The sequence below is a fragment of the Neofelis nebulosa genome, chromosome 15, assembly GCF_028018385.1.
Source record: "Neofelis nebulosa isolate mNeoNeb1 chromosome 15, mNeoNeb1.pri, whole genome shotgun sequence".
NCBI classification, from domain to species: Eukaryota; Metazoa; Chordata; class Mammalia; order Carnivora; family Felidae; genus Neofelis; species Neofelis nebulosa.
Window position 1 is genome coordinate 4,307,875 of NC_080796.1, and position 27,528 is coordinate 4,335,402.

The window sequence follows — 27,528 nt, forward strand, 5'->3', positions numbered from 1 at the left end:
CATTGCCTCCAACAGTGCAAAAGAGATCCTCCTCCACATCCTCGCCAACATCTGTTGTTGCCTGAGTTGTTCATGTGAGCCATTCTGACAGGCATAAGGGGGTAGCTCAGTGTGGTTTTGATCTTTATTTCCCTGATGATGAGTGATGTGGAGCATTTTTTCATGTGTCAGTTGGCCATCTGGATGTCTTCTTTGGAGAAGTGTCTATTCATGTCTTTTGCCCATTTCTTCACTGGATTATTTGTTGTTTGGGTGGTTGAGTTTGACAAGTTCTTTGCAGATTTTGGATACTAACCCTTTATCTGATATGTCATTTGCAAATACCTTCTCCCATTCTGTCAGTTGCCTTTTCGTTTTGCTGATTGTTTCCTTCTCTGTGCAGAAGCCTTTTTGTCTGATGAGGTCCCATTAGTTCATTTTTGCTTTTGTTTCCCTTGCCTCCAGGGACGTATTGAATAAGAATTTGCTGCGACCAAGATCAAAGAGGTTTTTGCCTGCTTTCTCCTTGAGGATTTTGATGGCTTCCTGTCTTGCATTGAGGTCTTCCATCCATTTTGAGTTTATTTTTGTGTAAGAAAGGTGTAAGAAAGTGGTCCAGGTTCATTCTTCTGTATGTCGCTGTCCAGTTTCCCAGCACCACTTGCTCAAGAGACTGTCTTTATGCCACTAGATATTCTTCCCTGCTCTGTGAAAGATTAGTTGGCCATACGTTTGTGGGTCCATGTCTGGGTTCTCTATTCTGTTCCATTGTTCTGACTGTCTGTTCAAGTGCCGGTACCATATTGTCTTGATGATTACAGCTTTGTAGTATAGGTTGAAGTCTGGGATTGTGATGCCTCCTGCTTTAGTTTTCTTTTTCAAGATTTCTTTGGCTCTTCGAGGCCTTTTGTGGTTCCATGCACATTTTAGGATTATATGTTCTAGCTCTGTGAAGAATGCTGGTGTTACTTTGATAGGGATTGCATTGAATATGTAGATGGCTTTGGGTGGTATCGACATTTTAACAATATTTGTTCTTCATATCCAGGAGCATGGAATCTTTTTTTTCCATTTTTTTTGTGTCTTCTTCAATTGCTTTCATAAGCTTTCTATGGTTTTCAGTATATACATTTTTCACCTATTTGGTTAGATGTATTCCTAGGTATTTTGTGGCTTTTTGTGCAACTGTAAGTGGGACCGATTCCTTGATTTCTCTTTCTGTTGCTTCATTGTTGGTGTATAGGAATGCAACCGATTTCTGCGCATTGATTTCATATCCTGCAACTTTGCCGAATTCAGGAATCCATTCTAGCAGTTTTTTGGTGGCATCTTTGGTGTTTTCCATATAGAGTATCGTATCATCTGCGAAGAGGGAAAGTTTGACCTCCTCCCGGCTGTTTTGGATACCTTTTATTTCTTTGTGTTGTCTGATTGCAGAGGCTAAGACTCCCAATACTATGTTGAGTAACAGTGGCGAGAGCGGACATCCCTCTCTTGTTCCGACCTTAGAGGGGAAACTCCCATTTTTCCCCACTGAGGATGATATTAGCATTGGGTTGTTAATATATGGCTTTTATGATCTCGAGGTAGGCTCCTTCTCTCCCTCCTTTCTTGAGGGTTTTTATCAAGAAAGGATGCTGTATTTTTTCAAATGCTTTCTCTGCATCTATTGAGAGGGTCATATGGTTCTTGCCCTTTCTTTTGTTGATGTGATGAATCACATTAATTGTTTTGCAGATATGGAACCAGCCCCGCATCCCAGGTATAAATCCCGCTTGGTCGTGGTGAGTAATACTTTTCATGTATTGTTGGATCCAGTTAGCTAATATCTTGTTGAGAATTTTTGCATCCATGTTCCTCATGGAACGTTGTCTATAGTTCTCCTTTTTAGTGGGGTCTCTGACTGGTTTTGGAATCAAGGTAGTGCTGGCTTCATAGAAAGAGTTTGCAAGTTTTCCTTCCATTTCTATGTTTTGGAACAGTTTCCCCAACGTTTTTTTTTTTAATTTATTTTTGGGACAGAGAAAGACAGAGCATGAATGGGGGAGGGGCAGAGAGAGAGGGAGACACAGAATCGGAAACAGGCTCCAGGCTCCAGCCCAGAGCCTGACGCGGGGCTCAAACTCACGGACCGTGAGATCGTGACCTGGCTGAAGTCGGACGCCTAACCGACTGCGCCACCCAGGCGCCCCTGTTTTGGAACAGTTTCAAGAGAATAGGTGCTAACTCTTCCTTAAATGTTTGGTAGAATATCCCCCTGGAAAGCCATCTGGCCCTGGACTCTTGTTTTTTGGCAGATTTGTGATTACTAATTCAATTTCCTTACTGGTTATTGGTCTGTTCAAATTTTCTATTTCTTCCTGTTTCAGTGTTGGTAGTGTATATGTTTCTAGGAATTTGTCCATTTCTTCCAGATTGCCCATTTCATTGGCATATAATTGCTCATACTATTCTCTTGTTATTGTTTTTATTTCTGCTGTGTTGGTTGTGATCTCTCCTCTTTCATTCTTGATTTTATTTATTTTGACCCTTTCCTTTTTTTCTTTTTTGACCAGACTTGCTAGTGGTTTATCAATTTTGTTAATTCTTTCAAGGCACCAGATTCTGGCTTGATTGATCTGTTCTACTGGTATTTTTCTGTTTTTTGTTTGTTTGTTTGTTTGTTTGTTTTGATAGCATTAATTTCTGCTGTAATCTTTAGTATTTCCTGTCTTCTGCTGGTTTGGGGTTTTATTTGCTGTTCTTTTTCCCGCTCCTTAAGGCGTAAGGTTAGGTTGTGTATCTAAGATCTTTCTTCCTTCTTTAGGAAGGCCTGGATTGCTATATATTTTCCTCTTATAACCACCTTTGTTGTGTCCCAATGGCTTTGGGTTGTGGTGTTATCCCTTTCATTGACTTCCATATACTTTTCAATTTCCTCTTTAACTGCTTGGTTGGCTCATTCATTCTTTAGTAGGATGTTCTTCAGTCTCCAAGTATGTGTTACCTTTCCCAATATTTTCTTGTGGTTGATTTCGAGTTTCATAATGTTGTGGTCTGAAAATATGCACGATATGATCTCAATCTTTTTGTACTTACTTAGGACTGATTTATGTCCCAGTATATGGTCTATTCTGGAGAATGTTCCATGTGCACTGGAGAAGAAAGTATATTCTGCTTGTTTAGGATGAAATGTTCTGAATATATCTGTTAAGTCCATCTGGTCCAGTGTGTCATTCAAAGCCATTGTTCCCTTGTTGATTTTTTTTTTTTGATTAGATGACCTGTCCATTGCTGTGAGTGGGCTGTTGAAGTTTCCTACTATTATGGTATTACTATCGATGAGTTTTTTTATGTTTGTGATTAATGGATTTACACACTTGGGTGCTGTCACATTTGGCGCATAAATGTTTACAATTGTTAGGTCTTCTTGGTGGATAGACACCTTGATTATGACATAATGCCATTCTGCATCTCTTGATACAGTCTTTATTTTAAAGTCTAGATTGTCTGATATAAGTATGGCTACTCTAGCTTTCTTTGGTTGACCATTAGCATGATAAATGGTTCTTCATCCCCTTATTTTCAATCTGAAGGTGTCTTTAGGTCTAAACTAGGTCTCCTGTAAAGAGCATATAGATGGACCTTGTTTTCTTATCCATTCTGTTACCCCATGCTTTTTGATTGGAGCATTGAGGCCACTGACATTTAGAGTGAGTACTGAAAGATATGAATTTATTGCCATTATGATGCTTGTACACTTGGAGTTTCTGTGGTGTTCTCTGCTCCTTTCTAATCTTTGTTGCTTTTGAGATATATATATATATATATATATATATATATATATATATATGCATATATATGTATGTATGTATATATTTTTTCAACTTTTCTTCCCTCAGAAAGTCCCCCTTAAAATTTCTTGCAGGGCTGGTTTAGTGGTCACAAATTCCTTTAATTTTTGTTTGTCTGGGAAACTTTTTCTCTCTCCTATTTTGAGTGACAGCCTTGTTGGATAAAGAATTCTTGGCTGCATTTATTTTTTTATTTTATTTGTTTAATGTTTATTTTTGCAGAGAGAGAGAGAGACAGAGACAGAGCATGAGCAGAGGAGGGGCAGAGAGAGAGGGAGACACAGAATCCGAAGCAGGCTCCAGGCTCTGAGCTGTCAGCACAGATCCCTTCACGGGGCTCGGACTCACAGACCACGAGATCATGACCAGTGCTGAAATCGGATGCCTAACCGACTGAGCCACCCAGGTGCCCCTGCATATTTTTCTGATTCAGCACCCTGAATATATCCCGCCACTGCTTTATGGCCTGCCAAGTTTCTGTGGATAGGTCTGCTGCAAACCTGATATGTCTTCCCTTTCAGGTCAGGGAACATTTTTTTTTCCCTTGCTGCTTTCATGATTCTCACCTAGCCTGAGTATTTTGTGAATTTGACTATGATAAGCCTTGTTGATGGTCGGTTTTTGTTGAATCTAATGGGGGTCCTCTATGCTTCCTGGATTTTGATGTCTGTGTCTTTCCCCAGGTTTCGTAAATGTTTTCCGCTATGATTTGCGCACATAAACCTAATACCCCTATATCTCTCTCTTCCACTTCTGGTACCCCTATGATTCTGATGTTGTTCCTTTTTAATGAGTCACTGGTTACTCTGATTAAATTGTGCTCTTTTGCCTTAAGCTCCCTCTTTTTTTTCTGCTTCATTATTCTTTATAATTTTGTCCTCTATATCGCGGATTCTCTGTTCTCCCTTGTCCATCCTTGCCACCACTGAATCCATCCGTGATTGCAGCTCAGTTATAGTATTTTTAATTTCATTCTAGCTATTTTTTACTTCTTTTATCTCTGCAGAAAGGGATTCTAATCTATTTTCGACCCCAGATAATATTCTTATTATCGTGAATTTAAATTCTGGTTCAGACATCTTGCTTGTACCTGTGTTGGTTAAATCCCTGGCTGTCGTTTATTCATGCTCTTTCTTTTGGGGTAAATTCCTACTGAATTCTGTGGTTTGGGTTGTGCAGACTGTTGTGTTAGTCCTCCAATCAGTGTTCTAGGTGTGTAGGATGGTTTCGTGTTGGCCTGGTTGTATTTCATGGATGGGAGACACACACAAAACTTCCATGCTGTTCCGCCATCTTGGCCTCTCCCCCCATTCACAAATATTTTAAAAACTTATCTCAGGGTGCCTGAGTAGCTCAGTCGGTTAAGCATCCAACTTAGGCTCAGGTCATGATCTCACAGTATATGAGTTTAAGCCCCACGTGTTGTTCGCATTAGGTTCACCACTGTCAGTGCAGAGCTTGCTTCAGATCCTTTCTCCCTCTCTCTCTGCCCCTGCCCTGCTGGCTTCCTTGGTCTCTCTTAAAAATAAACAGTTAAAAATAATTATCTCAATAGATGTGAAATAAACATCTTTTAACATTCCATATTCATTCATGACAGAACTTAGAAAACTAGTATTATAAGGGAACTTGCTTAATATACTTGTAGCAGAAAGACCCCAAGTGACCCCATAATATCTGTCCTTTAGTGTTGTCACCTTTTCTTTATAATTCTTTTCTCTTAAGATCTGTGACTTGACTCTAGCTATTAGAATATGGCAAATGTAGGGGCGTCTGGGTGGCGCAGTCGGTTAAGCGTTCGACTTCAGCCAGGTCACGATCTCGCAGTCCGTGAGTTCGAGCCCCACGTCAGGCTCTGGGCTGATGGCTCGGAGCCTGGAGCCTGTTTCCGATTCTGTGTCTCCCTCTCTCTCTGCCCCTCCCACGTTCATGCTCTGTCTCTCTCTGTCCCAAAAATAAATAAAAAACGTTGAAAAAAATTTAGAATATGGCAAATGTAAAGGAAGGTTGCAGACATAATTCAGTTAATTCAGAGTCAGTCAAAAGAGGATTATGCTAGGCAAACCTGTTCTAATCACGTGAACACCCTCCAAGGAGGACTGAGCCTTCTCTGAAGTGACATTCTCCTTGCTGGCCTCCTAAACTAAGTGGCTGTATTGAGGAAGTCTACGTGGCCAAGAACAAGGAACAGCCTTGCTCTAGGCTGAATATTTGTGTCCCCACTCACCCGAATACATGTGTTAACTCTTAATGTTCATCGTGATAGTATTTAGAAGTGGGGGATTTGGGAAATGATGAAGTCACGAAGGTGGAGCCCTCCTGAATGGGATTAGTGCCCTTATGAAGGAGGGTTGTGAGAGCTCCCTTGGCCCTGCGCCAAGCAGGAAGACCAGAGTCCATGAACCAGGAAGCAGGCCGTCACTGTACACTGAATCTGCCAGTGCCTTAATTTTGTACTTCCCAGCCTCCAGAAGGGTGGAAATAAAACTTTCTTTTTCATAATCCTATGGCATTTTGTTAGAGCAGCCAAAAGGACTAAGACAAGTGTCTGGGAACGCTTAGGACCTAAGCCTCCAACTAGCCTCCAACTAGCAAAGAGCTGTGGAAATGAGTCCAGTCATACAGTCACAAGGAAATTCTCTTAAAAACAAACTCAATGGGCTTGGAAGCAGATTCTTCCCCATTGAAGCACCCAAATGGGGAAGCGTAGTCTAGCAGACACCTTGGCTACAGCCTTGTGAGAACCTGAACAAAGGACCCAGCTAAGCCATTGCTTAGCTTCTGGCCCATAAAAATGTGAGATAAATGTGTGTGGCTTTAAGGCGCTGTGTTGATCGTGATCTGTTGTAAACGGCAAGAGCAAACTAAGAGACTAATAAGACATAAACTTTTAAAAACCCCACTATCTACATAGTTATAGGAAACTACTTTTACATGTTGCAATTTCAAGAAGACATGAACACTCACTATCGACAAGGGAAGACATGTAAGGCTAGCAGCAGGCCTGTCCAAAGAAACTTGGCAGGGCAGAAGGGAGGGGTAGGAAACGGTCAATGTGCTGAATGGGAACATCTGCGGCGAAGAATCCCTTCCCAGGCAAGGCTGACATTTAGAATAGAAAGAGAGAGAAAGGCTTTCCCAGACAAACAAAACCTCATGGAGTTCATGACCACTAAACCAGCCCTGCGGGAGATCCTAACGGGCGACTCTGTGAGTGGAAAGCAGCAGAGACTACAAAGGACCAGAGGCCTCACCAAAAGCATGAAACCTTCAGATAACACAAGGACACTAAATCCATATCTTTAACTAATCACTCTGAATGTGAATGGACTCAATGCCCCAATCAAAAGACACAGGGAATCAGAATGGGTAAAACACAAAACAAAACCAAACAACAAGATCCATCTATATGTTGTCAACAAGAAACTGATTTTAGACCCCAGGACACCTCCAGGTTCAAAGTGAAGGTATGGGGAACCACCTATCATGCTACTAGAAGTCAAAAGAAAGCTGGAGTCGCCACACCTCCACCAGACAGACTAGATTTTAAACCAGAGACTGTAGTAACAGATTCAGAAGGGCATTGGGTCGTAATTAAGGGGTCTATCCATCAAGAGGAGCTAACAATTGCAAATGTTTATGGCCCCAAAGTGAAACGCCCACACATATGAATCGATTACTCACAAACATGATTAAATGTATACATACAAATACCATGATTGTAGACGACTTTAAGACTCCACTCATGGCAAAAGGCGGATCGTCAAGGCAGAAAATCAGTAAGGAAACACAGATCCAATGTGTCACTGGACCAGATGTATTCAGATATACATAGATCTATATTGGCCTCATATATATACATTTATATACATGGGTATCAACACCGATATATTAAGATCTTTTCACCCAACAGCAGTAGAACGCACATTCTTCTTAAGTGCACATAGAACATTCTCCAATGTCTCCAAGTGACATCCTGGGTCACAAAACAGCCCTCCACAAATATAAAAGGACTGAGATCATATCTTGCATATTGTCAGATCACAACAACGAGCACTTGCTCATTCTTTCTCTCTCTCCCTCCCTTTCCAAGAGAAATGCAAACATTTCAAAAACATTTAGCTCAGCCCCTTCCAAGAAAGAGAAAAAACAAGAATAATAAACCTTGTGGGGCAACGAGTCCTGGATGGAAACCACACACAGACAGTAGAATTCCATAACCAATATGTTGACAATGGAGTTGACAGAAAGTGATGTACTAAAAGAACAGACACTAAAGAAATCGTTTCTGCAAGGACAAATTAGGGTAGGGGTAAACCATTAAAAACGAGCCTGGTGCGGGGAACACATATGTGGCACAGTGAGTTCAGCATCCACCTTCAGCTCATGAGTCATGATCTCACGGTTTGTGGTTATCAGCCCCACGTTGAGCTCTGTGTTGACAGCTCGGAGCCTGCAGCCTGCTTTGGATTCTGTGTCTCTCTCTGTCTCTGCCCCTACCCCGCTTGCACTCTGTGTCTGTCTCTGTCTCAAAAAGAAATAAACTTTGAAAAAATTTTGAAAATACCGTAAAAAGCACGGGGTGAGAAGAGGGAAAAAGGAAACAAAAACAAAAACAAAAACAAATGACCAATCAATCAAGCATGAGCTTAAGACAAAAAAGAAAAGGAAAAATGTGAGCCAAAGAAGGCAAGTGGAAACAACATACATTTTTCAACAGGTACATGAGTAGGATTGGGAATATACTATGAAAAATAGTCCCTTTTAACCTTTTAAAAATATATGTCTTTATATATGTGTGATATATACATATATATATATATATATATGTGTGTGTGTGTGTGTGTGTGTGTATGTTTAGGTGTACATAAATATGTATACATATAAGTGTGTATTTATATATGTGTAAATATATATGTGTATATATGTGTATATTATATATATCTCTACCTATATCTATCTATATCTATCTATCTATCTATCTATCTATATCCATATCCATCTACCTATGTATCTGTCTATATAATATTTATGTAAAAGAGAGGCTTTGACTCACAGTATATCCCTAATAATACTGACTCTTATCACTCTACAGTTATCTGGTTATAAATACTGTAATAAAGAATATAATTTTTTTCACTATAAATACATTGTTCAATTCCTGGCATCTTTCGCTTCCGAAAAGCTAGAAATTATTACTAGACTAACAAAAGAACAGAAAAAGAGAGGTTCCTAACACGTCAACATCCACTATGGAGAAAGAATTGGGAATGAGAATTCTAGGAAGAAATGGGAACCTTTAAAGGATGTAGGTAATGGGACACAGATGGGGTTAAACAAACAAAGGCTGAGGACTTTTTCTCTGCAATTCTAAGCTCACAATGGGAGGATACTAAAAATAGACTGTAACCTTCTTTCTTATGTAACTCCTGATTTCCTCAATAGAATTCATTTGCGTGTATACATGTTAAACACTAAAACGGAATATAAACTGAAGCCTGACTTTTTAAATTCACATATTTAATTGTGATATATCATGCGTATTTGGTTACTTTTCAAACTCCATTCTACGGAATTCCATTTCCCTACTCATTTGTTCACATTCAAAAACCATGACATTGCTTCTTCCAAGCAAGACTTTATTTTAGGAGCTCCAGGAGTCAAACCAGTGCGTTCCCTAACCTCCAGGAGCTTATCATGATTTAGGGGCTTTGAAATGAATACTGAAACAAATATCAGATGTCTGAAACTTTAAATTTTAGAATCTGACACAAGGACTAGGAGGAGATAGTGTTCAAAGCTAGAATGGGCCAGATTTCTGAAATTGGAAATTTGACACCTTGGCTATGAAGAGCCTCTGCCCATAGAGCTACTCTTTTCAGCAAAATACGTATTCTTCGGGGAGATGCACAATTTTAACTTACTCTTCATGGAGTTATTTCAAAACTACAGGGGAACACCTTTGTAAGGTAAATGTTGAGAAATAATGTAAACATCTAAATTTCTACATTTACTTTTTAAAATTTTTTTTTCAACGTTTTTTATTTATTTTTGGGACAGAGAGAGACAGAGCATGAACGGGGGAGGGGCAGAGAGAGAGGGAGACACAGAATCAGAAACAGGCTCCAGGCTCCGAGCCATCAGCCCAGAGCCTGACGCGGAGCTCGAACTCACGGACCGCGAGATCGTGACCTGGCTGAAGTCGGACGCTTAACCGACTGCGCCACCCAGGCGCCCGTAAATTTCTACATTTTCTAATATGATTTTATTCTAAATGGAGAACAAAGGATAGAGCCAAAGGAAAATGCTGTATCTCACCAAAATAAAACGTGCCCGGGGCGGGGGGCAACCTACAATAGATACTTGGACCCAATCAGGTTTCATTTAGGCATGAGTATTATCAGTCATGTTATGATCACAGTAAGAATCCTTATCCTTAAGCAAACGTCATATTGCCTCCATTGTGGGAAAGCTTTTCCCAATATAATTTGACGGTCATTATATATTTTCCAGCCCATTCATTTATCAGCCTCCACCTGTAGGATTTACCAAAGTACAACACAACAAAACAAAACATTCAACGCGTCATGTATCTGTAATGTGGTTTGTCCTTGCTAACTTTCCATGACACACATAAAATGATGATACACAGGCTCCTCTTAAATTTTCAGAGTGAATAAGGGAGAAAACTCAATTCAGAGCAGGAAAGTGAGTTTCACGGGACGGTACTTTACCTTGGTACCAAAATCTAAGTCTTCGCTAGATGAGGTAGACCATGAATCGTTAGGACCAGGTTTGTCAGAAAGCCTTTAGAGCAAAAAAATACAACAAAAACATGTTCATTCATTTAAAAACAAAATTTAAAAAAGTTAAGGGAAAGGTCACCTATCTGTTTATTCCACGAAGTTTCTTGGTATAATGAAAAGTTGGCCTCTGGTTTTGTCATTAAGTTTTATTTTAATTCCAGTAATAGAAACATCCAGAGTTATAGTAGTTTAAGTTGTACAATATAGTGATTCACCAACTCCATACTCACCCCGTGCTCATCATGACAAGGGCACTCCTTCATCCCGATCATCTCTTTCACCTTTCCCACCACTCACCTCCTCTCCACAACCATCCGTTTCTTCTCTGTAGTTAAGAGCCTATTTCTTGGTTTGTCTCCCCTTTTGTTTCCTCCCTTTGCTCGTTTGTTGTTTCTTAAGTGCTACATGAGTAAAATCATATGGTATTTGTCTTTCCCTGACTTTGCTTACCATACTACCCTCAGGCTGCATCCAGGTGATTGCAAATGGCAAGATTTCATTGTTTTATGATTGAGTAATATTACAGTGTGTGTGTGTGTGCATGTGTGTGTGCGTGTGTGTGCGTGTGTGTGTGTGTATGGATATACATATACACACACACATACATTCATATAGGGCTTCTTCTTCGTTCACTCAGCTGTCAATGGACGCTTGCGCTGGCTGTTGGAAATAATGCCGCAATAAACACAGGAGTGCGTGTGTCCCGTGGAATTCATGTTTTTGTATTCTCTTGGGTAGTATCCAGTAGTGCAATTACTGGATCATAGGAGAGTTCTGTTTTTAATTTTTTGAGGAACCTGCATACTGTTTTCCACAGGGGCCGCACCCATTTGCATTTCCACCAACGGTGCAAGAGGTTTCCTTTGTCTCCACATCCTCGCGAACACTAGCTTCTTGTGTCTTGGAGTGTAGCCATTCTGACAGGTGTGACGTGGTATCTCGTTGTAGTTTGGGGGAGCATCTTTTCATGTGTCTGTTGACCATCTGTATGTTGTCGTTGGAAAAGTGTCTGGTTATGTGTACTGCTCATTGGTAAACTGGGCTTTTTTGGAGGGGGGTGATGTTGACATGTGTCAAGTTTTTAGACATTGTGGATACTAACCCTTTACTGGATTTGCCAAATATTTCCAAATTTGTTCTCCCATTCCAGAGGTTGCCTTTCAGGTTTGACTGTTTCCTTCACTGTGCAAAAGCTTCGTAGGTTGATATAGTCCCCAAACTTTATTCTTGCTTTATTTCCCTTGGCTCAAGAGACATAACTAGTAAAATGTGGCTACAGCCAAAGTTTGAGAAATGACGGCCTGTGTTCTCGTCAAGGATTTTTTTTTTATGGTTTCAAGTCTCACACTTAGGTCTTTAATTCATTTTGAGTTTATTTGTGGGTATGGTAGAGAAATTGGTCCAGGTTCATTCTTTGGCATGTGGCTTGTCCAGTTGTCCCCACACCATTTGGTGAAGAGACTGCCTTTTCCCCACTGGATAGTCTTTCCTGTTTGTGGAAGATGAACTGACCATACAGAGGTGGATTTATGTCTGGCTTTGCGGTCCTATTCCACTGAGCGATGAGGCTATTTTGTACGCCAGTACCCACCATACTGTTTGGAATACTACAGCTTTGGAATAGAACTTGAAAGCTGAGATTGTGATACCTCCAGGTTTCTTCGTTTTCAATATTGCTTTGGCCATTCAACGTCTTTTGTGGTTCTATACAACGTTTAGGATTGTTTGTCTAGCTCTGTGACAAATGCTGTTGGTATGTTGACAGGGATTGCATGACATCTGTCGATGGCTTTGAGTAGTGTAGACACTTTAAAAATATGTATTCTTCCCATCTGTGAGCATCGGATGTCTTTCTCTTTCTTTCCGTCACTTTCAATTTCCTTCATCAGTGTTTTACGGTTTCCAGAGTACAGGTCTTTCACAATTTGGACCCTGTTTTAAAAAAAGCTTTCTGTTCTCTATTTGGCCTCGACCTCTCCTAACCTGTGAAATCTCCAGGAAAGACCCAGTCTCAGTTTCCATAGCCAAATATGACAGGCAGGGATTGCTCTGAAATGGTTGAAAATTAAATGTGTAAACGTTACCACAATGACGTCTCACCTCACATCTGTCAGAATGGCTCAGTTTCCACACACAGGAAACAACAAGGGTGGCTCAGGGTGTGGAGAAAAAACAACCCTTGTGCACCGGTCATGGGATGTAAATTGGTATCGCCGCAGTGAAAGCCAGTATGGAGGGGCCTCAACAAATTAAAAACACAAATACCATAGGATCCAGTGATTCCACTACTGGCTATTTATTTACCCAAGGGAAATGGAAATACTAATTTGAAAAGATATACGCACCCCTATCTTTATTATAGCATTATTTACAATAGACAAGATATGGAAGCAACCCAAGTGTCCACCAATACATGAAGAGACCACACACACACACACACACACATACATACACACACACACACACACACAATGAAATATTATGCAGCTCTAAATGAGAATGAGATCCTGCCATCTGCAACATCATGGATGTACCTAGATGGCATGAGGGTAAGTGAAATAAGTCAGACAGAGAAACACAAATCCTATATGATTTCACTTCTGTGCAGAATGTAAAAAGGGGAATAAATGAACAAACAGAGCAAAAGCAGAAACAGACCCATAAATGCAGAGATTTGACTCTTGCCAGAAGGGAGGGGAGGTGGGGGGATGGACAAAATGGGGGAAGGGGAGAGGGAAGTTCAGGGTTCCAGTTATAGAATGAATAAATCACAAGGCTCAAAGGTACAGCATAGGGAATCTAGTCAGTGGTATCCTAATAGCCTCATACATTGACAGATGGGAGCTACGCTTATGGCGATCACGGTGAAACATCCAGAGTTGTTGCATCACATATTACATTGTGTGTCACGTAGACCTCCGTTTAAGTAAACGTATCAAAGTTTAGGCTTCTATGTTATGAGTGGTAGTACTAACTAGAGATTGACAGACTCAAAGTTCCCAAGGCCAACTTTGTTCCCACACTGGTCTTGCCTTATTTAGGTCCATAATAACTAGCAAGACACTCCAAGCCTTCAGGGGCATTCAGCTACCCAAGGAGGGAGATTGTGATCAAAATGGTCCTGGTAGTTGTGCCTCTATTTCTCTATACGCTGCCTGAATATTTTCTTCCCTATGAGCTCCCACTCCTACATCACTCTTCGGCACGGTTGTGTGGCATTCCCCAACCTTTCAATCTTTAGCCTATGAAGCCATACACTCCTACAACAAGGATGGGCTCCAATGACCGAGGGTAGGAACCATGTCCTGCTCCTGGAGAACAAGCGAATTGGGAGTCTCACTCATCCACACAGTCACCTCAACAGAGGCATGTTATCACCGATCCAGATGAAGCTCCCTTACTGATTTGACAAGTCAGACCTACCCCTGCCCAGCCCTACAAGTACATGGGAAGGGCATCACAGATTGAGGAAAAGAGGTGGAGTGAGGAGACAGCTTGCCTTGGGCCATACATCTCTGATGTTCGGAATCTCCACCCCCACCCCCAATTCCTTGAGAGGATCTAAGCTATCCTCCCTCAGTTGGGGTGGAAGTAGGGGATATCATATTTCTATCTGCTGTAAACAGACTCTGCCCAGAAGCTCAAATGATTTTTAATCTCTCTCATCAGAAAATCTGAGGTATGCTCGCACCTTCAATGAAACCAACACACGCAAAAGCAGAAACTTGGTCACGACCCCCTTGAACTCTCTATTTGAATATGTCTTAATAAACAACTCCCCTAATCCTGGGTCCTTCATTCCTGTCATTCACCTTTATCTCACTTGGCATAACCCCCCATATTCTGACATCTTTTCTCAAACTCGTATTCCTAACCAACTCAGTGTAGTTCTCCTGGAAACCTGGTCTCCTCTGCTAATTCGATTCTTACCCTCCTTCATTGTATTCATTAGACCCACTCCCCAGGCTTCTATTATTAAAACAGTTGCCTGCAAGATCAAGACAAAAAAAGAAGGAAGGAAAGGAAGAAAGAAAGAAAGGAAGAAAGAAAGAAAGAAAGAAAGAAAGAAAGAAAGAAAGAAAACCAGAATTTAAGTCGCATTTCTGTCACTTATCATATCCAAATAGGTCACTTCAATCTCTTTTGAGTTTCAAATTCTCCGGGGAAACAACCATTGGGCAAGGAGGTTAAACATAGGTTGACACACCAGAGGGTGTTTTGAAGAATTAATCTCTGAGGATCCCTACATCTGGAGACTCTAAGTGCTTTTGATTTGGCCTCTGGAAAAATGGAGAGTCCTTAGCTGGAAGAAGTGGGGAAATTATTGGAAAAAAAAAAGAAGAAGAAATACCAAGGAAAAAAAGAGAACAAAGTCAAAAGGCAAAAACACAGTACAAAAAGTCATTGGAAAAAAAAAAAACAACTCCAAAAAAACCGAAAAGCTTCCTAGAACTAGACAAGGATACTAGCCCAAAGGGAAACCAGCCTGGGAACTTAGGCAACAGAGAATCATATAGGAATATCCTCGAAATAGAGAGTGAGTTTAATTAATGTAACATGGTCTACAACTAGATATCCTTCCCTTACAGAAAACTCATTTGTCTCAAGAAGAGGGGATATCACTGCATCTAAGGAGTTGCCTGACGACATCTTGCTTTTTATGTAAAAGCCTTGACACCATGGCCATAGCTGACATCCACCCTAAAATCTCGGATGGTAAAAACAAGGGACTAGTTACCACTGCACTAATGACTTTTGTTGGCACTAGTGGTCAAATATATGAGGCCAAATGCTTGGACTAACCTGGGTTCTTAAGCAAACCCTAAATTAGTGTTCCGACATCATTACCTTTGACATTCTGAGTTGATCTGCCCTAGGATCTGTATCTTCATCTCAGTGCTGCTGAGGAACCAGGGAATGGATGTGGAAGCTTCACGGGCTGATGGGCAAAGCCCCTCAGCAACCCGTGAACTATGGAATCATGGTCGAGTCATCAACCTCCCTGAACCACAGTTGACAAAGGAATAAAATGTAGGCTACAATAGCACAGCTACTTGGCAAAGCTATACAATGACTATATAACGGAACAGATGTTACCCATAGGATATAGTGTCTGGTCCAGTGTAGAACACGCAACAACTGCTTTTGTTCTCTGCGTTCCCTTAGGAGACACATAATTTTCAGTTCATTCATTCCCTTTCCTTTCCTTTCATTATCCGTTTCATTTCATTTCATTCCTTTATACTTTGAGAGTGAGTGCCCACAGAAATCGGGAAAGATATCCCAAGGAGGCTGTCAGCGCGAAACCCGACGTGGGGCTTGAACTCACAAACCTGAGTTGAAATCAAGAGTCACACCCTTAACCGACTGAGCCACCCGGGTGCCCCAGCAAATGTCATTTTTACAAATCCATAAAAATCCTACCTGGCTCTAGAATCTTCCTCAGCATTCTTATCTGCTCCTAAAGAAGAAAGCAAAATACATGTTAAATCAACAATCGAAAAATAGAGGAAAATTACAAGTGTACGGCTTATGATTTGTCAAAAAGTATTGCTTTCGGACCACACCTGGAAACCACACTACACTGAATGGTAATTATACCATTCGTAGGCTTAAAGCACTAAGAAATCTTACTTTCTCCTCTATATTGACCAAAACCAAGAATGGGTTTTATCAGAATTTGACACCTACAGGGGAACTGATGTTTACAATGGCCATCGCTGACCGACACTGTGACACTGGAGGAAACGGGTATCGTTCGGAGAATGATTATCATGAGCTGACAATGTCAGACTGAAGCTAGCATGATTTTTCTGGACTTCCACTACTAGAGGAATTGAAAGAGAATATCTTTATTTTGCTGTAACACGGCAGAACTTCCCCAGCTCTTCAGCAGACACTCTTCAGTTTTAGGAGGAAACACCCCCTCACAACGTGTGCTCTATAGCTATTGTACTTGGCAGCGTGGCCAAACAATAGCAAACAGCCTCTCCCTGGCCTTGTTTCCAATGGCAAGGTAAGAAGGAAAGATTTGGCATTCCACTTTGATATAGTTCTAACCTCTTGAGGCTGTCTCCTTCCATTGCTAGAGAGTCTATCTAGACCCGCCGCACATCACAGAGGAGGATGATCCCAATGTGAGTGCTCTGTAGTGGTTCATGAGGTCATTTTTCTCAACCCTCCCCATTAGGTGACACACATCTAGAGAAATCATACTTTTTGTCATGGAAGGCAGAGGTCATCAGATCCTCTACTGATGAGCAACTAAACAAAACAAAGGGCAAAGAATATCTTGAATGCCTACATTCAATTACCAGGATATTTTCACTTTCTAAACATTCAAAGACATCCACTCTATGATTCTAACTATATGACACCTGGAAAGAGCAAGGCTATGGAGCTAAGGGTTGGGGTGAATGTAGGGAGAAACGGGCACAGCACAGAGGACTTTTAAGGCAGTGGAACTCTTTCACACGATACCACAAAGGTGGATTCACATCATTACACATTTGTTAAGACTCATAGAACGTATGACACCAAGGCTGAACACTAATGCAAGTTAGAGACTTGGCCTCCAAATGAAGAGTTCGTGTCCATAGAAAATGCACCACTGTTGTCAGGGCGCCTGGGTGGCTCAGTCGGTTCAGCGTCCAACTCTGGATCTGAGCTCAGGTCATGATCTCACAGTTCATGGGATCAAGTCCTGCATCAGGCTCTGGGCTGACAGCACAGGATTCTTTCCCCCCTCTCCCTCTGCCCCTTGGCTGCTCACACGCATGCATGCTCTCTCACTCAAAACTAAACCAAGGAACTGAAAAAAAAATTCCTACTAAAAATGGGCCACTGTCGTGCAAGATGTTAACAACAGGGGAGGCTAGGCGTGTCCGGGAGCATGGTATGGTATATGCAGACTCTCTGTACTTCCTATTATATTTTGCTGTGAACTTAAAACTGATGTAAAACATCAGGCTTATTAAATGTATGAAACAGCAAAAACAACAAAATATGGTTTCCATTGAAGCTACTCTTAGCATATACTAACTCATGATACAGTCACCTTGAACATTAAAATAGAGATCAAAGTAACACAATAGGGGTACTGTCTCCCATTTGGAAGTGTATGAAAATACATACACAAAACACAAAAATACAACGGTTATTTGTGTACTTAGGCAACAAAACAATTGATGAATATGATCCAAAATCTTATACCTATAAACAGGGGTTCAGCACCATAGGAATCAAACCTGGGTTTTCCATATAATTACGAGATTTTCATTCTAATTTTAAATCAAAAATCATTATGTTGATCATACGTAAGAATCATAATGAAAGCTTAATCACATAAAAAAAAAGATTATAATGACCTCATATTGCCCTAGTAATTTTTATACAAATACCTACTTCATATGGATGATGAAACTGAAACCAGTACCATGGTAGCCATCATGTTACATGCTAGCAAAACAAAATTTGAAGACACCACCAAAAATGACGTCAGGGCTATAATTCCTATGCAGAACAGATTTCATCCAGCAGGCCAAAGATGGCTACCCTCACAACATCCTACTTGAATGACTGGCCCTTGGTTGTTCCCTGGGATCTTGGATTTCAGGAGGGTTCCCACCATTCCCTAGCTGGTTAAGAGTGGTTCCCTGTGCCTAAGTGCTGGTACAAGCAATGTCCTTAAGGCTGTACACTTGATTTCCTTGGTGGAAACCTGGAATTTTGGGACATGCTAAGGAGAAGATGCCTATGTGATTAGCATTTGATGAAAACCTCGGGCACTGAGTATCCGTAAGCCTCGTACTGGCAGACAACATTTCACTTGTGCTGTCCTAATTTCATGCTGGAGGAATTTAGCACATCCTGCTAACTCCATAGAGAAAGGATTCCTGGAAGCCTGCGCTTGCTTTCCTCTGGCCTTCACCCCATACACCATTGCTCGGTGCTCATTGGCCTTTCTAGCCTGTCCCCATACCAAGCCACACGCATGACTACAACTATATGCTGAGTCCTGTGAGCTCTTCTAGTGAATAATCAAATCTGGGTGTCATTGGGATGCCTCTAACACAACTGCATTATATGAAATTTTATTATTTCGGTTGATGTCTTTCACGTGGTTACAGTCAGAAGGTTATGTCACAGAATACCTTTCCTGGAATCTCTTTTCTTGGTATTTGCCTTGAAAATTCCTACATCCCTATTTATCCATTTGAAGAAAGGTTTAAAAGGAATAGATGAAATCATGATGTCAGAAAGTGTGAAACAAGCAACGATCTTATTTTACTCTGAAAAAAAAAAAAAACAGAGGGAGAGAGCAAATCCTGGTGATTGCCCCTATGTTCTACCATATAAAAGTTCTCTGAAATATGAAAAATCAGTTAATTTTCTCCAACTACCTAGGACTTAGTTCATTTTTCTGGCAGGTAGGAATCAAAGAAGTAACAGGGATCATTCTACAACAATCAGAACTGTCAGACAGAATATGAAAACATACTACTGATTATAGTGTTCTTTTGTTTCTTTCCCTTATGTTCCTAGAACATTAAAAATATAGTTCACCTATTAAAGGCAGTTATTGCCAAAATAATCAAAAGCCACAAATACGGCATCCAAAATGTCAGATGAGTTATCTTGATGTCTCCCTATCTGACCCTCCTTCCAATTCTCTTATTTTGCCCTAAATGATACTACCGTATGAAGTACACCCATTTTATATGGCATTAACGTATATACATTTATCACTGACTACAAATGCTTATGTTCACCCATGGTAGTTAGGACATAACTCTGCATCATCAGCTAGGTCAGTCCTTAATGTCTTGCCAACAGTGAGGATCACAGTAAGAGTGGGAACATTTGGGGATACTACTCTGGCAAATTCTGGTACGAGAAGCTCACCTGATAGTGTTGCTGCATTTTAAATAGTCTGCTCTTCCCTTTAAAGAACTAGTGTATTTTACCACCTTCCAGTAGGAACACAATACACACCGGCTTACTTTCCTTCATTTACTCCCTGTAGTCTCCGCCATTCACATCATTCCCTGTTTGGCTCGTCTCTTCTTTCCTGAGGTTCCTTAGGCCTTCCAGTGTCTTGAAAGGGAACTAGTCATTTAGCTCCTTTGGTGGCACTCTCAATTTAATCTGTTGCTGACATCACATATATGCAACTTATCTCCTTTTCGCATCTCTTTCTCTTTCCTATGCACTTAACAGGCGGTTTTCTTTAGATATTAGAATATATCAGTGTTCCTGTTTTAAATCAACATTCTGTCAAATAACCTTTGAATAAAATACTGGTCTTACCTTCTACTTGTCCATTTAATATACTTTGCACTTTCTGATCCGCAGCACCAGAGAAATGAAGAACATATTTGTTGGGCTTCTCAGACATACTCTGTTAAAAGTAGCATCAGTAATGAGTTGCGTGAAGACTTCCTAATCCTTTTCCAAGAAAATATCTGAATTTATGACTTTAATAACAATCAGACTTACAAATAAGAAAACCGTATTGAACACCAAAACATTTAAATACAAAACCTCATATATGCTCTCTTGATTCAGCGTCCCTTTGAATCTTCATTTGGCTATTGACTCTCTAAACGGATCATGGAAGGCCAGAATAAATACTTTCAAAGGCAGAAGCCTGGCTTGTATGCAGATTTCAAAAAGGAACTAACAAAAATCCCTTCCTTTGCATTCCTGACCAAAATGAAAGGACACTTGAAATAAGTTTTGAAACAAAATCTTTAAAAGTGTACTTGCTATAAAGGAAAACTGCTTCTAATAAAATGGCCGACATTTGTTTCAGTGTCAATTCATACCTCACATGATCAGAAACTTTGGAGTATATCATGTTGTGTATCAACAAAACACTGTCGTAGCTGCTGCTTCGTTTAGGTAAACATAGGCTTGACCTTTTTCTTGACGAAAGAAGGGTTGGATCGAACGGCAAAGTTGGAAGAGAAACTTTTCTTAAAATTGTGATGAACTAGTAGCAGAAACAATGTAGATATAGGTATGGAACTCTTCAGAATGTGTAGTAAGCATTCAAACGGCAAGTATAAGAACATGTATGTCTCAGTCACCTAAAATGTGCCAAGCACTCATTTCACTATGCACATTTTCTTTTTTACACACAACAATAATAATAATGATTATGATGATGGAGTGAGCCTTCCTACAGCTTGGTCACTCTAAGGCGTTGGAGTAAAATGATGATCCGTGGTCCTCTCTGTCCAGAATGTCCCTCGCCACGGTCTACACGACTGGGCCTTCTCATCTTTCACTTGGCACCTTTTGCCACTCTCAGATCTTTTCTGGCTACCAAAATTCCCACTCCCACTCTCATCCTCATCCTCACTACAAACGCCCCCAATATTCTCTCAACTAACATTGTCCATTTCCTATCGATGAAGCCTTTATAGTGACTTCTAACAGACTGCTGTTGACTTACTTTTCTGCTCCGACCACAACAACCTAAACCCTCCACTTGTACACTCAGTAGCTAACTGCTTGGTACGTACTCAGTATACAAGGACCAATTAATTAAGGTCAAAACATTTACACTAATCTCACTGAGAAGATCTCAAAAGTACCCAATCACTATACCGTTGGCCCTTGAACAAAGCAAGGGTTACGGGCTCTGATGGCCATGCCCTCGACAATCCACAAATATCTTTTGAAACCTCAAAACCAAATCAAAGAAAACAAAAATTCCTACTGAATTTCCTACTTTAAAAGCAATCACACTTAAAAATCAAAAAGTATATATGTATTGAAAACCAGAACATTAAAGCAGAATCGCTTGTATATGCTCTCTAGGTCTAATCTACCTTTTCGGCCTAATTTGGCCATTGACTCTGTAAACTGAGCGTGGGAGGTCAGGGTTAGGATAACGGAATGCTGAGCTTACCAACAATATACACAGTCGATTAATGCATGCTTTCCCTGTTATATGTATTACATACTGTATTTTTACACTATAAACTGAAGGAAAGGTTACTAAGAAAATCGTAAGGAAGGGGTGCTGGGTGGCACTGTCGGTTCAGGGTCAGGCTCTTGACTTTGGCTCAAGTCATGATCTATACTTCCTGAGTTGAACGCTGACAGTGTGGAGCCTGATGAAAATTCGCTCTCTGCCCCCACTTCCCTACTCACGTGCTCTGTCCTCTCTCACGCTCCCAAAATGAATAATTAAAAAAAAAAAACAAGAGGAAAAAGAAAATCATAAGGAAGAGAAAATATGTTTACAGGATGGTACTGTATTTATTGAAAAAAATCTGTATGTATGTGGACTCCCACATTCCAAACGCATCTTGTTCAAGGGTCAAATGTATACCTTTATGATGTCATCGCTAAGAGCTTAGGGGAACTTATCATAGCCCCAAATGAGAACATCAAAAACCCATTCTAACTTTCCATTCTTTTCTGGACACAAGGGCCATTTTATTGGCCTTCGAACATCTTCCCATCGAAAACAAGTATTCTTTGGGGAGCATGGGTGACTTAGTCGATTAGGCAGCCAACTTTGAAATTGCGAAAAGCAAAGCAAAAGGTGGAGGGGGGAGTTAAGATGGCAGGGGAGGGGAATCCGAATTCCCCTTGTCCCTCAAACACAGCAGTATTGAGGTCACAACACTTGGAATACCAGGAATACAGGCTGCAGAGGGACAGAAAAATCTCCACAGGTGCAGAGTGACAGCTTGGCGGGACAGAAGGGTGTGTATGAGAATTGGGAGAAATAAAATGGGCAGCACAGGCATGGAGTGGGGGAAGGCCTTTGGTGGAGAAACGAAAGGAAGGTAGAGAGAGAGAGAGGCTGTGGGAAGTGCATTTGGATATGAGAAAGCCTGTCCGGACCACAGACCAAGGAGAGGTCCAGAGAGCCAGTTTCTACTTTGGAAAACAGCCTTAGAGGGCAAAAAACAGAATTTTCAAGGCGGCCACACTTTCTCTCGACCAGAGCTACCACCTCCCATGCCTGGTGGGGAGGGAGCCGCCCCTAGGCTTGGTAGCAATCTCAGGGCTACACTGGGAGAGAACACCTTGAGTATGGTGGAAAGGGGAGGTATTGCCCTGCCCAAGGGAAAAAGACCATGCAGGCACGAGCCAGAGGCCCTCTGTCCACTGGGCAGAGTGGCGCAACTCCACTACCAGGTCGGAGCAAAGCGGGATCCTACAGGGTTTTGAATCCCAGCTCAGTGCTCGGGTGGCACAGGGGACTGTGCAGCAAGGCAAGCCGGCTCCCCAGGCTATTCCGTGAGGATAGCCTAAACAGTGAGTTTTGAGACACCTCGTGTGGGCAGGATAGATGGGGTGTCGCCATGTCTCTCCCCATGACCAACATCGTGGGGCTTCAGGGAATGGACAGTGAGCCTCAGTGAAGGCAGGCCCATTACACCAAACCCTGACACTCTGTGCCTCGTAACTGCTTCTCCATAGGAGTGAGACTGACACTGATGGGACCAGACAGCCCCTGCTCTAGACCAGCACAGCCACCGGTCCCAGGCACCAATAGACAACTCTCCTCCGGTTTTCTATCTTAGTTTGTTTGTTTGTTTTCATTTGAGTTATTATTCTTTTGTCTTTCCTTTTCTTTTTTAATGTTTATTTCTTTATTTTGAGAGAGAGAGAGGGAGTGATCAAGCAGAAGAGATGCAGAGAGAGGGGGAGAGAGAGAATCCGAGCAGGATCCATGCTCTCACTGCAGAACCTGTTGGGGGTTTCGAACCCACCCACAGTGACAACATGACGTGAGCCAAATTCAAGAGTCAGACGCTTCACCTACTGAGCCACCCAGGCGCCCATCTTTTCTTTCCTTTGCTTTCCCTTTCTTCTCTTTTCCCTTTTTTCTCTTTCTACTCTCCTCTTTCCCCTTCTCCCTTTGGAAACAGCCTAGTAGTGTCGAGTTGACGTGGGTCAAAGCTAATTATATATCTACATTTATCTATATATCTTAATATATACCTATATATCTATACATAGATATATAGAGATATATCTATATATATATTTTTTCCTTTGTTCCTCTGTTCTGGTTCTTTGTTTGTTTGATTGTACATTTTCTCTATACTTTTCTAGATCTCCTTCTTCATTTTCCTCCCTCTCTTTCTGGATTAAGCCCTATAGCTCCTTTGAGTCACTTCCTGGTCTTTTTTTCAACTCCAGTCATTTCTCTTTTTGTTTGGGCTAAGGATTCTTCCCCACCTTCTTCCCCTTTTTTCCAGGATTACTTCAACAAACAAATCAAAGCACACCTGGTGGAAGGCCCAAACCGCCACTCCAAGTAGCGAGGACAGCAGCCAAAGACGCACCCAAAGAGTGCACACAACACACTCAAAAAAAATTTGTTCAACTGCCAGGCCCTGGACAGTGTAGGGGCTCTTTTTATTACAGTAGTACTCGCAGGTGTGGGACACAGAACAAGCGATTAACACACATAAAGGGCAGGAATCTAGCCAAAACGACGAAATCGGAGAATTCCCCTCAAAAAAAATTCCGGGAAGAAAGGACAGCCAGAGAAGGGCGCAAAAGAGACAGAAACCATATATGTGAGCACATGTTTGGAATGACACTCATAAGACGCATAGTTGCGCTTGAAACCACGCATAGAAGACAGCAGACAATCTACTGCTTCAGAGATCAAGGACCTAAGGAATCGTCACGATGAACGCTGAACATGAAATGGTGTAAAGGAGATACAAAGTAAACTAGATGCAGTGACAGCAAGGACGGGAGAAGCAGCAGACAGAATCGGTGAAACAGAAGATACAATTGTGGACAAAGATGAAGCAGGGAAAGGAAAGGAAGGAAATGACTAGATCACGAGGCAGGTACTAGAGACCTACGTGATTCAGTGAGATGAAATATTAGCCACATCCTAGGAGTCCCAGAAGAAGAAGAGTGAGAGAAAGGGGCAGAAGGTTTTTTTGGAACAACTTATAGCTGAGAGCTTCCCTCATCTGGGGAAGGAAACGGGCATCCAAGTCCTGGCGGCACAGAGAATTCCTTTCCAAATCAACAAACCCAGGTCAACACCACGACATGCCATAGCGAAACTGGAAAACTACAAAGATAAGGAGAGGATTCTGAAAGCAGCTAGGGACAAACGGGTCTTAATCGACAAGGGAAGACACGTAAGGCTAGCAGCAGGCCTGTCCAAAGAAACTTGGCAGGGCAGAAGGGAGGGGTAGGAAACGGTCAATGTGCTGAATGGGAACATCTGCGGCGAAGAATCCCTTCCCAGGCAAGGCTGACATTTAGAATAGAAAGAGAGAGAAAGGCTTTCCCAGACAAACAAAACCTCATGGAGTTCATGACCACTAAACCAGCCCTGCGGGAGATCCTAACGGGCGACTCTGTGAGTGGAAAGCAGCAGAGACTACAAAGGACCAGAGGCCTCACCAAAAGCATGAAACCTTCAGATAACACAAGGACACTAAATCCATATCTTTAACTAATCACTCTGAATGTGAATGGACTCAATGCCCCAATCAAAAGACACAGGGAATCAGAATGGGTAAAACACAAAACAAAACCAAACAACAAGATCCATCTATATGTTGTCAACAAGAAACTGATTTTAGACCCCAGGACACCTCCAGGTTCAAAGTGAAGGTATGGGGAACCACCTATCATGCTACTAGAAGTCAAAAGAAAGCTGGAGTCGCCACACCTCCACCAGACAGACTAGATTTTAAACCAGAGACTGTAGTAACAGATTCAGAAGGGCATTGGGTCGTAATTAAGGGGTCTATCCATCAAGAGGAGCTAACAATTGCAAATGTTTATGGCCCCAAAGTGAAACGCCCACACATATGAATCGATTACTCACAAACATGATTAAATGTATACATACAAATACCATGATTGTAGACGACTTTAAGACTCCACTCATGGCAAAAGGCGGATCGTCAAGGCAGAAAATCAGTAAGGAAACACAGATCCAATGTGTCACTGGACCAGATGTATTCAGATATACATAGATCTATATTGGCCTCATATATATACATTTATATACATGGGTATCAACACCGATATATTAAGATCTTTTCACCCAACAGCAGTAGAACGCACATTCTTCTTAAGTGCACATAGAACATTCTCCAATGTCTCCAAGTGACATCCTGGGTCACAAAACAGCCCTCCACAAATATAAAAGGACTGAGATCATACCTTGCCTATTGTCAGATCACAACAACGAGCACTTGCTCATTCTTTCTCTCTCTCCCTCCCTTTCCAAGAGAAATGCAAACATTTCAAAAACATTTAGCTCAGCCCCTTCCAAGAAAGAGAAAAACAAGAATAATAAACCTTGTGGGGCAACGAGTCCTGGATGGAAACCACACACAGACAGTAGAATTCCATAACCAATATGTTGACAATGGAGTTGACAGAAAGTGATGTACTAAAAGAACAGACACTAAAGAAATCGTTTCTGCAAGGACAAATTAGGGTAGGGGTAAACCATTAAAAACGAGCCTGGTGCGGGGAACACATATGTGGCACAGTGAGTTCAGCATCCACCTTCAGCTCATGAGTCATGATCTCACGGTTTGTGGTTATCAGCCCCACGTTGAGCTCTGTGTTGACAGCTCGGAGCCTGCAGCCTGCTTTGGATTCTGTGTCTCTCTCTGTCTCTGCCCCTACCCCGCTTGCACTCTGTGTCTGTCTCTGTCTCAAAAATAAATAAACTTTGAAAAAATTTTGAAAATACCGTAAAAAGCACGGGGTGAGAAGAGGGAAAAAGGAAACAAAAACAAAAACAAAAACAAATGACCAATCAATCAAGCATGAGCTTAAGACAAAAAAGAAAAGGAAAAATGTGAGCCAAAGAAGGCAAGTGGAAACAACATACATTTTTCAACAGGTACATAAGTAGGATTGGGAATATACTAGGAAAAATAGTCCCTTTAAACCTTTTAAAAATATATGTCTTTATATATGTGTGATATACACACACATATATATATATATATATATATATATATATATATGTGTGTGTGTGTGTGTGTGTATGTTTAGGTGTACATAAATATGTATACATATAAGTGTGTATTTATTTATGTGTAAATATATATGTGTATATATGTGTATATTATATATATCTCTACCTATATCTATCTATATCTATCTATCTATCTATCTATCTATATCCATATCCATCTACCTATGTATCTGTCTATATAATATTTATGTAAAAGAGAGGCTTTGACTCACAGTATATCCCTAATAATACTGACTCTTATCACTCTACAGTTATCTGGTTATAAATACTGTAATAAAGAATTTAATTTTTTTCACTATAAATACATTGTTCAATTCCTGGCATCTTTCGCTTCCGAAAAGCTAGAAATTATTACTAGACTAACAAAAGAACAGAAAAAGAGAGGTTCCTAACACGTCAACATCCACTATGGAGAAAGAATTGGGAATGAGAATTCTAGGAAGAAATGGGAACCTTTAAAGGATGTAGGTAATGGGACACAGATGGGGTTAAACAAACAAAGGCTGAGGACTTTTTCTCTGTAATTCTAAGCTCACAATGGGAGGATACTAAAAATAGACTGTAACCTTCTTTCTTATGTAACTCCTGATTTCCTCAATAGAATTCATTTGCGTGTATACATGTTAAACACTAAAACGGAATATAAACTGAAGCCTGACTTTTTAAATTCACATATTTAATTGTGATATATCATGCGTATTTGGTTACTTTTCAAACTCCATTCTACGGAATTCCATTTCCCTACTCATTTGTTCACATTCAAAAACCATGACATTGCTTCTTCCAAGCAAGACTTTATTTTAGGAGCTCCAGGAGTCAAACCAGTGCGTTCCCTAACCTCCAGGAGCTTATCATGATTTAGGGGCTTTGAAATGAATACTGAAACAAATATCAGATG